This window comes from Urocitellus parryii, chromosome 15 (assembly GCF_045843805.1).
Source record: "Urocitellus parryii isolate mUroPar1 chromosome 15, mUroPar1.hap1, whole genome shotgun sequence".
In the NCBI taxonomy this organism is placed as follows: Eukaryota; Metazoa; Chordata; class Mammalia; order Rodentia; family Sciuridae; genus Urocitellus; species Urocitellus parryii.
The window spans coordinates 18,276,258-18,292,900 of NC_135545.1; the positions used below are offsets into that span (position 1 = coordinate 18,276,258).

General features: G+C 44.7%; 1 pseudogene; it reads left to right on the forward strand.

Annotated features, from left to right (window-relative positions):
* The first annotated feature begins 15,813 nt into the window (after positions 1-15,813).
* Positions 15,814-16,346, forward strand: LOC113184537 (high mobility group protein B1 pseudogene; annotated as a pseudogene).
* Positions 16,347-16,643: the final 297 nt, after the last annotated feature.

Here is a 16,643-nt window from a genome sequence, read left to right on the forward strand (position 1 = left end):
CCCGGTCTTCTCCCTCACCACCTTCTCACCACTTCTTGAATGGTTCCTGACAGCTCTGTCTCTGCTGCATGTTCCTCTGTCCTAGCTACAGCCACCTGGATCCCTCCTATTTGCAATAAAAGTCCCATGTCAGCTTGAGTTGTATACAGGAGGTTTCTAGTCATCATCAAAACCTTCCAGCTACTGGGAAAGGAGTGATGTAAATAATAGATCTGAAACAACAGGATGGCTAGGGCAGGTGAGGGAATTGCAGTGGAGTGGAGGAGCTCAGACACAGGACAAGAGTCTCAGCAGGAAGCTGGGCTTCCTAGTTAGGAGGAAGCAAAGCCCTGTTTTTACTCCCTTGCATAGCACTCCCGGGCATCTCCTGAGGCATGGACCATAGGTCCAGGAGGCCTTCAATAATCTGCTCCAGAAGTAAGGAGCAAGAGGGTAGGCAGAGAGGAGAAGGCACACAGAGGCACCCCACATTAACTGTCTCCCCAGACAACAAGGCCACTGCTGTTGCTCACTTACCAGTCACACACCTAGAACCCCACCTGACATGGAGAAAGCCAATGTCACAGGAGTGTCTTCTCCTCATCATTTCCCCCCGCCCCCATAGATGCAAACTCAAGCCTCTCAGCCAACTGCTTATTGGACACTAATTAAGAAGATCCTGAGCTGGATCAATTTGCCTTGATTTCAAATCACTAGAATCTATTCAAGCATGAAAAGTCAAAGTGGCTTTTGCAAATGAAGATGAAACGAGATCTTACAACCACCTGGTTCATCAGAGGTCTTCCCCAGGAGGGAAACCCTTCATTGTTCCAAACAGAGCTGCAGACCAGATACCTCTCACTCCTGTGATCTGCTCCTGCTTTATTGTTCCCAAATCATTTCATGGCCACATCACTTACTGACTCAATAACTTTTACTGCAATCTCTCTACGTCCAATCCATCACTAAGACCTGCTGGTGTACACGGTGTATCTCACATCTGCACATATCTCTCCATCACCAAGGCCAGTCCCCCCTTCTTCCAGTCACTGTCTCCTCTCTCCTGAAGCTCTATAGAAGGCTCAGTGTGACCTTCTGCCTCCAAATCCATCTCCCACATTTTTACCGTGCACATTGGATCACACTCCCTGCAGAAAGTGCTCCAGAACTGAACTCAGAGTTTTTTAGCTTAAGCTGTGTGATCCTGTGTGACCATCTCTACCTGCTACCTGTCCAAGCCTCTATCCACCATCAACTTGTTCTGGCCCTAGAACTTTTCCACACTTCCCAGAGCTATTTCGACTCTTCCTCTGTCCCACCAGGAGGACATCCAAGAGGTGGAGGCAGACATCATTCAGAGGAATGTTCTCAGCCTTGGGAGCATCCTCTCTAGCACACACTATATGGACATAGTGATGAATCCCCAGGCCTCCAGGGCTCCCTTGGAGAGAACTTCAGGCACCCAGAACCAGCTGCTCACTCAAGCTACCAGAGAAAGAAGAAGGTCTGTGTGCATCTCTTTGGTCATTTCTTCTTGGGAAGAAACTGTCTTAGGATGCTTTATAAGATCCAGTCTTCTAAATGGTTTTTTTGTTCTTGTATATTAAAATCCATGTTTCTCCAATGATTTTTTTTCTTTAATTTACTACTACTACTATCCCTTGCACATGCTAGGCAAGTGCTCTACCACTGAGCTACTCTCCTTATCTCTCCAATGATATTTTTAAATCATAGCAATTCAGGTAGAAATTAGCATGAAAACCGGTGACATGACATGTCTAAATGGGAGATAATGTTGTATGATTTTGAAGTGAGGAGGTGGGAGGATAGAAAAGGGAGACAAGATGACGGGAAATGGCTCTGGAGAAACGAAGCTAAGGTTTAATCGGATAAAATATGAAAACCACAATGAGATAGTACTATGAATTCATTAGGATGACTACTGGGGAGAAAATACGCTAATAATAAGTGTTGGCAAGGATGTGGAGACACTGGAAATCTTGCTGGTAGGAATGTCAATGGTGCACTCTATTGGACACTATGGCGGTTCCTCAGATAATTAAAAATGGAATTACCATGTGACCAGCAATTCTACTTCTGGGTATATACCCAAAAGAATCAAAGGCAGGGACCTTAACAGATACTGTATGCCCATGTTTGTAGCTGCAATGCTCACCAGAGACAAAAGGTGGAAGCAATCCAAGTGTCTGCTCACTGATGAATGGATAAACCAAATGTGCTATAAGCATTCAATGGACTATTTTTTTTTTTTTTAGAGAGAGTGAGAGAGGAGAGAGAGAGAGAGATAGAAAGAGAGAATTTTTTTTAATATTTATTTTTTAGTTCTCGGCAGACACAACATCTTTGTTGGTATGTGGTGCTGAGGATCGAACCCGGGCCGCACGCATGCCAGGCGAGCGCACTACCGCTGAGCCACATCTCCAGCCCCTCAATGGACTATTAACCATGGAAAGAAAGGAAATTCTAACGCCTACCACAACATGAAGGCACCTTTAGGACATTATGATAAATAAAATAAGCCAGCCACAAAATGACAGATGCCATACAATTCCACTTAAATGAGGTTCCTTGAGTAGTCAAATTCATATAAACAAGAAGTGGGGTGGTGGCTACCTGGGCTAGTAAGAGGGGAAAATATCACTTTGGCAAAATGAAAAGAGTTTTTGAGACAGATGGTTGCACAAAAATGTGAATCTACTTAACACCACCCAACTGTGCACTTAAGAATGGTTAACCCCAAGCCAGGCATTATGGCACATGCTTATAATCCCAGCAGCTCAGGAGGCTAAGGCAAGAGGATCGTGAATTCAAGAATGGCCTTTTTAAAAAGGCTATGGATATAGCTCAGGGGTAGTGTTTCTGGCTTCTATCCCCAGTGCCAAGAAAGAGATGGGGAGGATTTTAAATCTTTAAAAGTTTACCACAGGGGCTGAGGTTGTGGCTCAGTGGTAGAGTGCTTGCCTAGCATGGTGAGGCACTGGGTTCGATCCCCAGCACCACATAAAAATAAAGTCTATTGACAACTAAAAAAATTTTTTTTTAATTTACCACAATAAAAATTAAAACTAAATTAAAATTCTAAAAATATGTTGCAAAATTTGATGGCTATAACATTTGCTCATAAACTTGGGGTTTGGTGTAGCTTTCTATGGCCTCTGTCTTTCCAGAGCATTGGTCTGCCAGAGTGGGGAGAGAAAAGCTTAGAGCTGAGAGCCTGCTCCACTGTGGAAAATACTTTTTTAGTCAGCTTTTCATTGCTGTGACACCAATTCCTGACAAGAACAATTTAGAGGAAGAAAAGTCAATTTGGGGCTCACAGTTTCAGAGGTCTCAGTCCCTAGTCAGCCAACTCCATTGCTCTGAGTCCAGGGTGAGGCATCACGTCATGGCAGAAGGCCCAGCGGGTGAAAACGACTCCGCTCACCACAGGTCAACAAACACAAGTAGACTGCCCACAACCTGAGAGACAGGCCCCTTCCACGCTGAGAACGACAGAGGCATGGTCCCCGCCCTCACGCAGCTGACAATCCAGCAAGGAAGACAGGTGACAGCCACAGAAGTGAGGCCCCGAGAACAAGGGGAACTTGCAGTGAGGCAGAACCAGGCAGTGACCTGGGGCCACTTCAGGAGGCCTTCCCTGGGGAGGTGGCAGTAGAGCTGAACCCTGGACGAGGAAGAGAGCCAGCCAGGTGAAGACCAGAGGGAGCCACAGTGCATCGTCCCAGCAGCAGGAGCCAGCTGCTTGAGGGACAGGATGGAAGGAAGCCAGCAGAGCCCAAGGGAGGGACAGAGTGACAAGCATCGAGGTGGGGAAGTGGTCAGGGCTTTGCAGGGTGCAGGGGGCTGGGCAGCAGACTTGAAGGCCTGGGAGGCTTTGGGGGCTGGGCCTGGAACATGAGGGGATGGGTCTTTGCTAAGATCCCTGAGGATGGGACCCACAGGGAGAGAGGCCTGTCCTCCCGGGGGGCTGCCGTGTGGATGGGAGCCGAGTCCTGCCCCCAGGAGCAGGCCCAGAAGGCCGGGCAGGACGTGGGTGGTGGGCAGGCCCCAAGACTGCTGCTCTTGGCCTGGCTCTGGCGTTGGCTTGGCGTGCGGCCGCGGGGGAGCTGTGTGTGGGCACGTCCTGGGGCTGCCTGCCCGCCACCCCAGAGACAGGAGCTAAGGGAAGCCGGTTCACCTGGGCCCTGCTCTCACGTGGTGGAGGTGATGCAGGAAGGTGAGGCAGGTGGCAGGGTAGCAGGGACCTCCAGAGCCCTGAAGTCAGCCCAGAGGACTGAGAACTCCCGGGCAAGGCCTTCAACCGTCTATCCAACCACTCTGTATGTAGAGGCCTACTATGAGCCAGACAGCTCCTATGCCAAGGGCCATCTAGTCAGGTGGACTGTGTTAGTCAGCTTTGTGTCACTGTGACCAAAACACCTGACAAGAGCAACTTAGAGGAGGAAAAGTTTATTTTGGCTCCCTATTTCAGAGGTTCAGTTCACAGTGTGCTGACTCCATTGCCGTGGGCCCAAGATGAGGCAAAATATCATGCAGAAAGGGCCTGCCAGAGGAGAGCTGCTCAGCTCATGGTGGCCAGGAAGCAGAAAAAGAGAGGGTGTGGAGGGATCATGGAAAAATGCACCTTTCAGGACATAACCCATTACCCAACTTCTCCAGCCATGCCCCACCTGCCTACAGTTATCACCCAGTGAGTCCACTCAGACTAGGATGGACTGACATAGCTCTCAGAATCCAATCACTCTGAAACATTCCTGCAATAATACAGGAGCTTAGCTGGGCACAGTGGCACACACCTGTAATCCCAGCAGCTCAGGAGGTTGAGGCAGGAGGATGGCCAGTTCAAAACCAGCCTCAGCAATTTAGCGAGGCCCTAAGCAACTCAGCAAGACCCTATCTCTAAATAAAAAATAAAAAGGGCTGAGGATATGGCTCAGTGGCTAAGCACCCCTGGATTCAATCCCTGATACCAATAATAATAATAATAATAATAATTATATTACAGGAGCTTTGGGGAAACATCTCATATCCAAACCATAGCACATACCCAGGCACAGCCAGCCACAGTCCACCCCACCAGCCCTGCCGCATCTGTAGTCACATCCTTGGCAATGTGCTCCATACAGCCAAGTGCATCTAGCCATAGCTCCTCTGCAAGCCATTGCTGGTTCCTACAAATTTAATAGACCATCAGCAGTAAAATCATTTCACCTTCAGTATTCAGCAGTAATTTTAAAATTATAGGTCTGGAACAGTCATCCTAAGTACGTCATAAAAGCACCATTCCCAAAACAGGGCTTTTATTGCCATAAAAATGTCAGCACCCGGGGCATGCCTTGGTTTACATAACTCTGTCTGCAGTAACTCTAAGCAGTGAGTGCAGTTCCAATGTTCAATCAGACAGCTCCCCTCTGCCTTGCTGAAGCATCCAAAAGTGCCCTGAAACGATAATCATTTGCGTATTGATTTGGGGCAGAATCAATCCAGTTCAGTCCACCTCACTAAATTATTAATGGAGCAAAGCCATTAGAAACCCCGAGGTGGGGTAATGGGTAAGGTTTGTTTTTTTTTTAACCCTGTTGCTGCTGCAGGAATAAAGGTGACACCCTGAGAGAGCCTGAGTCCAGAGACACAAGCAAAGAACATGCAAACCAAGACTGGAGCGGTAGATTAGGAGAGCCGACGTATTTGCCAGGAGCAGTTTTTGTTTTCGTTTTTGTTTTGGTCCCAAGCATTGAAACCAAGGTTGCTTAGCCACCGAGCCACATCCCCAGCCCTATTTTGCATTTTATTTAGAGACAGGGTCTCACCGAGTTGCTGAGTGCCTCACTAAACTGCTGAGGCTGGCTTTGAACTGGCCATCCTCCTGCCTCAGCCTCCCGAGCCACTGAGATTACAGATGTCCACCACTGTGCCCAGCTGGAGCTGCGCCTTTGTGATCAAAGGGGATCAGAGATGGGCAGGCCATGCTCACTTTCAGCACCTGTGAGAGATGAAACCAGCCTGAGGCATCTGGGAATGAGACCCTTTAGAGCCCAGGGACTCTCTGGGGGGTGGGGAACACACTGAGGCTAGGGTAGTACTATTGACCTCTTAGGGCCCCTTCACCACAGACAGCAAATCTTTATTATGGATTTAAAGGTTGTACTTAAATTGACTTTTTGGTTGTTGTTGAAGTATTCCTACTTCAAAACAAAGCTTCATATCATCGTCTCTAATGTAAAGTCAGATCACTAACCATAAATAGATAACGACAAATACAAGTAGAACTGGAACAAAACATAGATTGTGTTGCCCAAATCTGTCTGTCTTCCTCCATCTCTCTCTGTTTCTTCCTCTCTCTCTCTCTCTCTCTCTCTCTCTCCCATTCCCTCCATCAGGGAAATGTAGCAATTTGTCTAGAGCATTCGAGGCACAGTAGCATTGAAATTGAGAGTTGCTCCTCAACAAAGTGAGAAGCACTCAGAGGGAATTGAATGAAGAAGGATGTTCGCAGTGCTTACCGTAGCCTCTGACATCCCTGATCATCCCCATCCCACCAGAAGTCACCCCTGACAGTAGGAAGACCTGGTATGATCAAGTGCGGGGACTCTGAGGTCAATTCAGCTCTCCCACTGACTCTGACTTCCACATGAGCCTGATTCTTTACTTTTGTGTGCCTTGGGCACGTGGGGACCTGACAATGCCTCCTTCCCTAAGAGCTAAAAGAACTGACATCTATCAGGTACTTCCAACATGTGCCTGGCACAGAGTAAGAGCTTTGTAAACACTCGCTCTGATGGGACTGGCCCCTCTGGGAAAACTCCTGTTCAGTTGTCAGAACCCAGGGCCACTATCCTCTCTCTGCCCTTCTGTTGCCTCCTCCCTTACTGCTGCCTCCGTACTGTGAATGGGTACCTGTTGCCACACATCTCATCCTCTTGTAATTTATGAGCTCATTTTTATGGTCGTCCAATTCATCCTCCCTCGAAGTTCTAATTTGCCTTAGACATGCCCATCACCCACAGCAGCTCTGCTGGCACTGTGTACGGGTGGTCAGCAGGCATTCCCCGTCTTGGGTTAAAGCAGGTGACAGCACAGCTCAGATGCCTGCAGGTGATAACCTGCACTTTCATCATGTCTCCTGTCTCTCATTCTATCAGTTTTATTTATTTATTTTTTATTTTTTATTTTTTTAAAGAGAGAGTGAGAGAGGGGAGAGAGAGGGAGAGAGAGAGAGAGAGAGAGAATTTTTAATATTTATTTTTCAGTTCTCGGCGGACACAACATCTTTGTTGGTATGTGGTGCTGAGGATCGAACCCGGGTCGCACGCATACCAGGCGAGCGCGCTACCACTTGAGCCACATCCCCAGCCCATTCTATCAGTTTTAAAGTCACAGTCTATGGGGAAAGTCCCATTGGACTTTCCAGCTTCCCCTGGAATCAGGTATCACCTCTGGGGAATCCTGCCCACTCCCTCCCTAACTCCAATCTGAGCTCAGTGCACACTTCCTCTTCTGTTTTTATGTAGCCATGCACCGCACCGTGATATTTCAGTCAACAACATATCACATAGATAACTGTGGTCCCATTAAATTACAATGGAACTAAAAAGTTCCCATCACCAGCTGGGCATGGGGGTGCACACCTGTCATCCCAGTGGCTCGGGAAGCTAAGGCAGGGGGACCACCAGCTCAAAGCCAGGCTCAGTAACCTAGGGAGAGTCTCAGCAACTTAGCAAGATAAAAATAAAAAATACAAAGGGCTAGGGGGCTGGGGTTGTGGCTCAGTGGTAGAATGCCTAGCATGTTTGAGGCACTGGGTTTGATCCTCAGCACCACATGAAATATAAGTAAATAATAAATAAATAAATAAATAAAGTCATGGTGTTCATCTACAACTAAAGAAAAAAAACGGGGGGTAGGGATGTATCCCAGTGGTAAAGTACTCCCGGGTTCAATCTTCAGTGCCTAAAAAAAAAAAAAAAAACAATGTGAAATGTTATCCTGGTAGCAACCTCATGCATCTTACATTCATGCCATCTCTTGATTGTATCAAGAGGCCAAGTCAAGTCGTTGACCTACATCATCTAGGTTTACCTACATTCACTCTATGCTATTCATACAACATCCAAGTCATCAATAACAAGTTTCTCGGGATATCGGGATGTGTCCCCATCATTAAATGCACAACCTCACTCTTGGTACATCCATCCTTAGTTAGACATGACCAATGTCTACTGTTTTGTGTATTTATACTTCTACCTATTGCTTGCTTCCTTCACGTGGCCTTATCCCGTTCACCATCATGTGTTTGAGATTTACCACCCCACGCTGACTTACCTAGCAGCCACGGAAATGCACGGCTCCCAGGTCACATTTCTTGCATGCTCCTCCTGGCCGCTGGCTGAGCATGGAAAGTCTCCAAATGCCAGCCTATTCCTGTGGGATTTGGGCCTCCTCTAGCGTGCAGTTTGGGCTTGAGGACCTCCCAATAGCCTGACTAAACCTGTCTTTAAATTCCCACCTCATCCCTCTTCCTCCTTCTTTGTCAGGGGTTGGCATCCTGGCCTGGACATTCTATTCCCTTTCTTGGGCCCTGTCCCTGTAATAATTCAGGTATTTCCTTCATAAAAATATTTGTATATCTAATCCCATATTAGTGTCTCCTTCTCAAAATACCAAAGCCAACACAGTTCTTTTTAATTTTTTTACTTATTATTATCCCACTGTACCCAGAATGAATGATGCCATGTATGGATGAATGGATGGATGGATACATGTATGTACCTGTTCCTCTGCTAATGAACATTTGGACTGTTTTGGAGTTTGGCAATGACCAGGAGTGCTGATATATGGGATAGTTTCTGAGTTATGGGGGATGCACAACTGAGTTCACCCCTGAGATTTGTACTGGGGTTTCTGTGGTCAGCAGCCTAATGGTCAGGGTCCTAATGTATCCTAATGATCCCAGATTCCTCGTGTGTAGTATTCTCCCTTGAGTATGCAGTGGGTCACAAATGCTAATCTCTCTTCCAATGAATAGCAAATGCAACAGATATTAGGTTATTACAAATCTATGGCTTCCATCTTGGACTGCCCTCTCTCACCCTTTCTCATTTGCTCTAGATGGTAGCTCATCCTAAGAGAAGCCACACTATGAGCTGTTCTATGAATAGGCCCAGATGGCAAGGACTGAAGGAGGACTCCTCAAAGCCAGAGAGGAATCATGCTAGCAGTCATGGGAATAAGCTTGGTCGGACATGGATCCTCCCCCAGTGGTGCCTTCAGATGAGACTGCATCCCAGACCCTCAATTGCAGCCTCATGAGAGACTCTGAGCAGCCAGAAGCACCCAGCTAAGCTCTGTGCAGATTCCTGATCCACAGAAACTATAAAATAATACTTATTTCCTTTTTTAAGTCACTAATCTTTGGAGTGATTTGTTATGCAGCAGTAGATAACCAATGCAGAGCCCAAATGTGTTCTTCAACATCTGGCCACTTCCCCTGTCCAAGAGCTAGCATTGGATCCTGGGTTCTTGCCCATGAGGAAGACTTGGCCATCATCCTCAGCCCTCAGAGGATGCTAGGGGCAGCACGGTCATGAAGCTGGGCACACATGTTGGGTCTTGACTCCTCAATGCTCTCACACTGATTCAGTCCTTCTTTTATTCTTAAAATATATTTGAGCCCCCACTACACACTGGCACTGTTTCAGGATCTAGTGACGAAGCAACAGAGCAGATCAGGATTGTGCCTGAGGAGTAATGCAGAGTGACCGTAAACATGCAGGTAAGTAAGTGAACACTACACTCTAGAGAAAGCCAAGGGCATTGGAGAAAATAATACAAGGGATCTCAGCTGGCCTGGCAGGGGATGCACCTGAGCAGCCAAGACCTGCCACAGGTAGCCTTCAAGCTGAGAATTGAATAAGGGGTCTATCATCTCTGCTTCCTACCCTGATCCCACACCACTATTCTCCAACCTTTGCTCTGGAGTTGGGAGGAAAGGGGCAGGAAGCCCTGGACGGGTCCTTGGCATAGCTCCCTGTTCTGCCAGTGCTCGGCTGGCATGCAGCTTTGCTATAATGGGTTCCATAAACTCCAGAGCTTCCCCCTCCTCTCCAGATACACACAAATCCCTCTGGCAGCCAGAAAATGGTACCAATAACTCAATCCATGAAGGCAGTGGTGTCCACTTCATTCCATGAAGATAGTGATGTCCACTGGGAATAAGAATGGTCTATAGGAGCTGAGAACTAAGCCAGGTGGCAGGATCCATAGCCAGTGTCGGTCCCTCAGCCAGTCTTGGGAAGTTTGAGGTGGGAAAGAGAGGAGCAAGGGGAATAAGAACCAGACATTTGCCTCTAAGTTAAACTTGCCAGACAGAACCACTTAGCAGCAGATGGGGGCGGGGAGCTGGGCGGGCTCTGAGTATACATAATAACATTTCTTAATTTGAACAGAAATAGAGATACTCAATGAATCCATGATTCACTAGCTGGCCAAGATGATCTCATTGAATATAAAAAATATTGTGTACTCACTGTAAAGAAAACAAAGACTGACCACCCAAAGAACAATGCCATTATTTTTGCAAACATCCTTCCAGCTATTTTATTTTTAAGAAAAATGCTAACATACAATACACCATTGTAACCATTTTTAAGTACCTAGTTCTCTGGCATTAAATACAGTCACATTGCTGTGCGATCATCACCACCATACGTCTTCAGAATTTTTTCATCTTTCCCAACTTTTATTAAACAGCAACTCTCATAACCCCACCCCCAACCCCTGGCAAATGCCATTCCACTGTCTCTCTAAATTTGACTACTCTAAGTGCCTCAATAAGTGGAATCATATGATATCTGTCCCTTTGTGATTGGTCACACTGCTTTTTAAAATGCACCTAAACCGATTTTTTTTTAACAGAAAAGGCATCACAATAAGCATAGTTTTGTAACTCCTGTTACAAGTAATTCATCAGCAACATCCCTTTCCATTCTCATATGAAGTTCTGCATCCTCGTGTTTAGTACCTGCCCTCCATTCCATGAATAGCTGGACAGTCATTTATCTAACCAGTCCCTGTTGGTGGACTTTAGGTTGTTTCTAGTCTCTCTCCTGAGCCACCTTCAGTCAATGACCTCAGTGTTCATCCTCAATAAAGTCCTTAAGATGAGCACTTGGAAGTCCGTTTACTGGGCAAGCATGCAAGTTGAGGTGTTGATGTACATTACCAGATTGCACCTAAGGGCGGGCCAATTCACACTACCTCCAGTAAAGTAGAAAAATCACTTGCTTACTCAGCAATTCAGGGGCTTATCGTAAGGCTTTGTATAATACAGATATACCTAGAAGATATTGCAGGTTCAGCTGAGACCATTGCAATAAAGTAAATATTGCAGTAAAGTGAATCAGACACAAAGCTTTTTGTTTCCCACTGTGTATAAAAAATGTATCTACACTCCACTATGATCTGTTAAATGTGCAAGAGTATTATATCTTTTTTAAAAACAGTGTTCATGCCTTAATTAAAAATCACTCCATTGTTAATGATCATATGTGTTATGGTACCAATAACTCATTCCATGAAGGGTTGACACAAGCCTCCAATTTGTAAATAATGCAATATCTGCAAAGCACAATAAAATAAAGTAGGCCTGTATTTTTTTTCTTATGAGGTAGGAGGAAAAAAAAATCTCACTATTTAAATTTGCATTTCCTTTGTTGCACATATTTTCATATGTTATTGGCCATTTGTCTTTCTTCCTTTGTTAACTGCCTATTCCTACCTTTACTGATTTTTTTTTTTTGAAACAGGGTCTCACTTAGTTGGTAAGGCTGGCCTCAAATTGCAACCCTCCTTCCTCAGCCTCCCAAGTGGCCAGGATTCTTGGCACTTGCTACCATATCTGACTTTTTTGTGTGATTTCTTTCAAGGGAAAAAGCCATTCAAAAGTAGAGAGAAATTGTGTCTCTTTAGGCATCTCTGAGGGGCACATTTGTCAACAAAATGAACAAGCTTTGAAATTCCTCCATCAGCAGAGTATTTCTATAATATTTTATTTTTTCAATTACTGAATCATTAGCATCACAGCAGTCGAAATAATCAGCACCAAGAAGCTTATGATACCATTCCAGCTCCTAAATTCAAAGGGAAAAAATGAGGTATTTGGCATTGGAAATACACATTTCCATTCCCATAGGCAACTGAAACCAAATTTGGCGTAACTTGTTCCTGGCACCAAGTGAACTATGTACAGCCAAGGTCATCAAGATCCTTGGAGTAAGCTGTCCACACTTGACTCCCTATAATGTAAACAAAGGAAGTCATGCAAAAACAAGGGAGAAATGGTTTTCTCCCCAGAAAATGAGCATCAGAAATGGCCATCCAAAAAGTTCATTTGACTTTTTATTTAAATAGCATTCTATGCCACTTAGAAAGCAGAGGTAATGTTATTTTCATTTTCTTTAGTTTTCTATTTGTTTCTATAACCAAAGAGCAGAAAATAATCCCAGTTGCCTTATTTTTAACAACAAGAGCCTCTACTTAATTTAATTTTTTCTAAAGTGTAGCCTCAGGTAGCCATGAACTGGTAAACATTAGGAAACAGAAAGAAAATTAGCATTCCTAGATCATTGTGAGCATGCCCAGGGTCACTGTGAACAAACCCTGGGACGCTGTGAGCCTACCCAGGGTCACTGTGAACATATCAAGGGTCACTGTGAGCACACCCAGACTCATTGTGAGCATACCTAGGGTCAGTTTGAGGATATACAAGGTCATTGTGAGCATAGCTAGGGTCACTGTAAGCACATCCACACTCAGTGTGAGCATACCCAGACTCATTGTGAGCATACCCAGGGTCAGTTTGAGGATATACAAGGTCACTGTGAGCATAGCTAGGGTCACTGTAAGCACATCCACACTCAGTGTGAGCATACCCAGACTCATTGTGAGCATGCCCAGGGTCCACTGTAAGTATGCCCAGGCTCACTGTGAGCATAACCAGGATCACTGTGAACATGCCCAAGGTCACTGTGAGCATGCCCCCACTGACTGTGAGCATACCCAGGCTCACTATGAGCATGCCCAGGGTCACTGTGAGCATACCCAGGGTCACTGTGCACATACCCAGGTTCATTGTGAGTATACCCACGATCACTGTGATGATACACAGGGCCGAGTGTGGTGGTGCATGCCTGTAATTCCAGCATCTTGGGAGGCTGAGGCAGGAGGATCACGAGTTCAAAGCCAGCCTCAGCACCAAGTGAAGCACTAAGCAACTCAGCGAGACCCTGTCTCTAAACAAAATATAAAATAGGGCTAGGGATGTGGCTCAGTGATTAAGTGCCCCTGAGTTCAATCCTGGTACTCCCCCCCAAAAAAAAAAAAGATGCACAGGGTCACTGTGAGTGTAACCAGGATCATTGTATATAGTAGTAACAACAATGAGGATAACTACAACAATAAAAGCTCTCAAGGGAACTGTAACACCTTCAAGGCAACAAGCTCTTTTTGAGCTCTGGGAAAGTGAAAATCTGAAACCATTATCCTCATTGTCATTGTTACTCTTCAATATACATCAGCCCACTATTCAGAAGATCTCAGGCAAGCCTTTGTGTGTCTTTTGACAACATCCTTGTCATGATTGTCCTTTGAACAGTTTATCCAAGCTGAGATGCAGTGTGTATGTCTTGGTCACAGTGGCCCACCACTTAGACTAAGGAGAGAGGAGAGGTCAGTTGAGGGAAAGTGACAGGCGGCATAGGAAAAAAAAAAAAAAAACACTCCTCTCAAATTGTCCAAGGACAGAGAAGCACTTTAGCATTCAAATGTTCTGGCTAGCCCAGGCAGGTGGTGGCACATGCCTATAATCCCACAGGCTTGGGAGGATAAGGAAGAAATATTGCAACTTCACAGCCAGCCTCAGCAACTTAGCAAGGCCCTAAGCAACTTAGTGGGAACCTGTATCAAAATAAAAAGGGCTGAGGATGTTGCTCAGTGGTCAAACAATCCTGGGTTCAAACCTCAGAACCCCAAAGAATGCTCTGGTACTTAAGTAACAAAACACACCTTAACTTTGCCCAAGGGACTCTAGACTGGGGTCCTCATGGAGCTCAGAATAGGAATGCAGAGAGCGGCGACTTGAGAGCAAATCAGTGTAGTTTGGATTTTTCATCCCAGCCCCTCTCTCTGGGCCTGACCTATTTTCTTGCCCAACATCTTCTGTTTCCTCCAACCACCTGGCCGAAGACATGGCACCCCACCACAACCACCACCTTCTACAGCAAGAGTCTGCACATAACAAGCCAGCCACTGAAATTCCAAATTCTATGGAAAGGCTCAGACTGGACCAGCCTTAGCTAAAGACTTACTGCATGGGTTCATCGTGGGTCAGGTGTCCAGCGATGGTTAAGGATACCTGACTGATTTTTAAAGACCAGAGAATCGATACCAAGCAGGAGTTATTCCTAGAAGTTCCTGTAATAAGTCTTATAATGTACCATAAAACTTCTGAATTGAAAGGCTTTGGTGTATACATAAATTTTCAGTTTCCATCAGGGAATACCTAGGAGTTAAATTGCTGAATTATATGGCAAGTGAATGTTTAATCTTATAAGAAGCTACCAAAGCTCACACAAGGAAATAGATAATATGAATGGTGCTGTGTCCATTAAGAAAATTTATTTTGTGATTAAAACCTTCCAAAAAAGAAAGTCTCATGTCCAAAAGTTTTCACTGATGATTTCTACCAAACAATTAAAGAAAGAATCATACCAATTCTGCACATTCTTCAAAAAAGAAAGAAAGAAAGAAACAGCAGAAAACACTTCCCAACTCACTTTATGAAACCAAAATATTCTTGATGCCAAAACCAGTCAAACACTTTGCAAGAAGAGAAAATTACAGACCAAAATGCCACAGAACCATAGACACAAAATTCCTTAACAAATCATTTTTAAAATTTATCCAGCAATATAATAAGACAATAATATTACAACCAAATAGAATTAATCACAGGAATGCAAGGCTGGTTCGATACTGGAAAAACCATTAGTGTAACTTGTCAAAAAAATGAATTAATTTATTTTATTTATTTTTTATTTTGGTACAGGGATTGAACCCTGAGCCACATCCCCAGCCCTTTTAAAAAATATTTTATTTAGAGACAGGATATCACTAGGTTGCTTAGGGCCTCACTAAATTGCTGGGGCCAGCTTTGAACTCGAAATCCTCCTGCCTCAGCCACCTGAACCACTGGGATTACAGGCGTGTGCTACCACACTTGGCTCAAAAAGTGAATTTATTGTAAGAAAAATTTTAAAAATCACCCAGAATATTGGGGGAACCCAAGATAGAATGAACACTGTGACAAATGAATCTGTTTACAAACGGATATCTTAACTCCACTAATGAGAAAGAAAAATACTAAGACGGTGTTTTGACTAGCTACTCTAAAGGAAAAAAAAAAAGAATACAAATTGTATTCTAGTTGATATATTTGCCTCTCAAAAAGATATAGGTTTTGAAAACTACTTTTCATGTATAGTAGGATTGAACAAATAAGAAAATGTACCGGAGATGAGAAAAGACAGGCTGTTTACTGAATGATTAAGAACTAACCACAGAAAGCCAGGGGGAATTCTAGAATGAGCACTGTGGTACTGGACTAGAACTGGAGATCTCAGTATGAACTCATCTATTAAAATATGTACATAGAGAGCCATTGCAGTTCATTGAGCTCCATAGAGACAGTGCTGGGGCAAGTGAGAGCCGGATGGGCACTGGGTGACTCTGTGCCTCACTGAGGAAAAATAACTAAACATGGGCTAAGATCCTAAGAAGCTGAGATGCAAAAGGTCATCATATGCATTCTTTGTGCAAACTTGCAGGGAGGAGCACAAGAAGAAGCGCCCAAATGCTTCAGTCAACTTCTCAGAGTTTTCTAAGAAATGCTCAGAGAGGTGGAAGACCATGTCTGCTCAAGAGAAAGGAAAATTGGAAGACATGGCAAAGGCGGACAAGGCCCGTTATGAAAGAGAAATGAAAACCTACATCCCTCCTAAAGGGGAAACAAAAAAGAAGTTCAGGGATCCCAATGCACCCAAGAGGCCTCCGCCGGCCTTCTTCTTGTTCTGTTCTGAGTATCACCCCAAAATCAAGGGAGAACATCCTGGCCTACCCACTGGTGATGTTGCAAAGAAACTGGGAGAGAGGTGGCATCACACCACTGCAGATGACAAGCAGCCTTATGAAAAGAAAGCTGCTGAGCTGAAGGAAAAATACGAAAAGATGAAGAGGATGAGGAGGAGGAAGATGAAGAAGATGAAGATGAAGAAGAAGATGACGATGAATAAGTTGGTTCTAGCACAGTATTTTTTTTTGTCTATAAAGCATTTAACCCCCCTGTATACAACTCACTCCTTTTAAAGAAAAAATTGAAATGTAAGGCTGTGTAAGATTTGTTTTTAAACTGTGCAGTGTCTTTTTTTGTATAGTTAACACACTACCAAATGTGTCTTTAGAGAGCCCTGTCCTGGTGGTATTTTCAGTAGCCACTAACCTTGCCTGGTACAGTACGGGGGTTGTAATTGCATGGAAATTTAAACAGGTCCTTGTGGGTGCCCAGCACAAATTAGTTATATATGGGGACG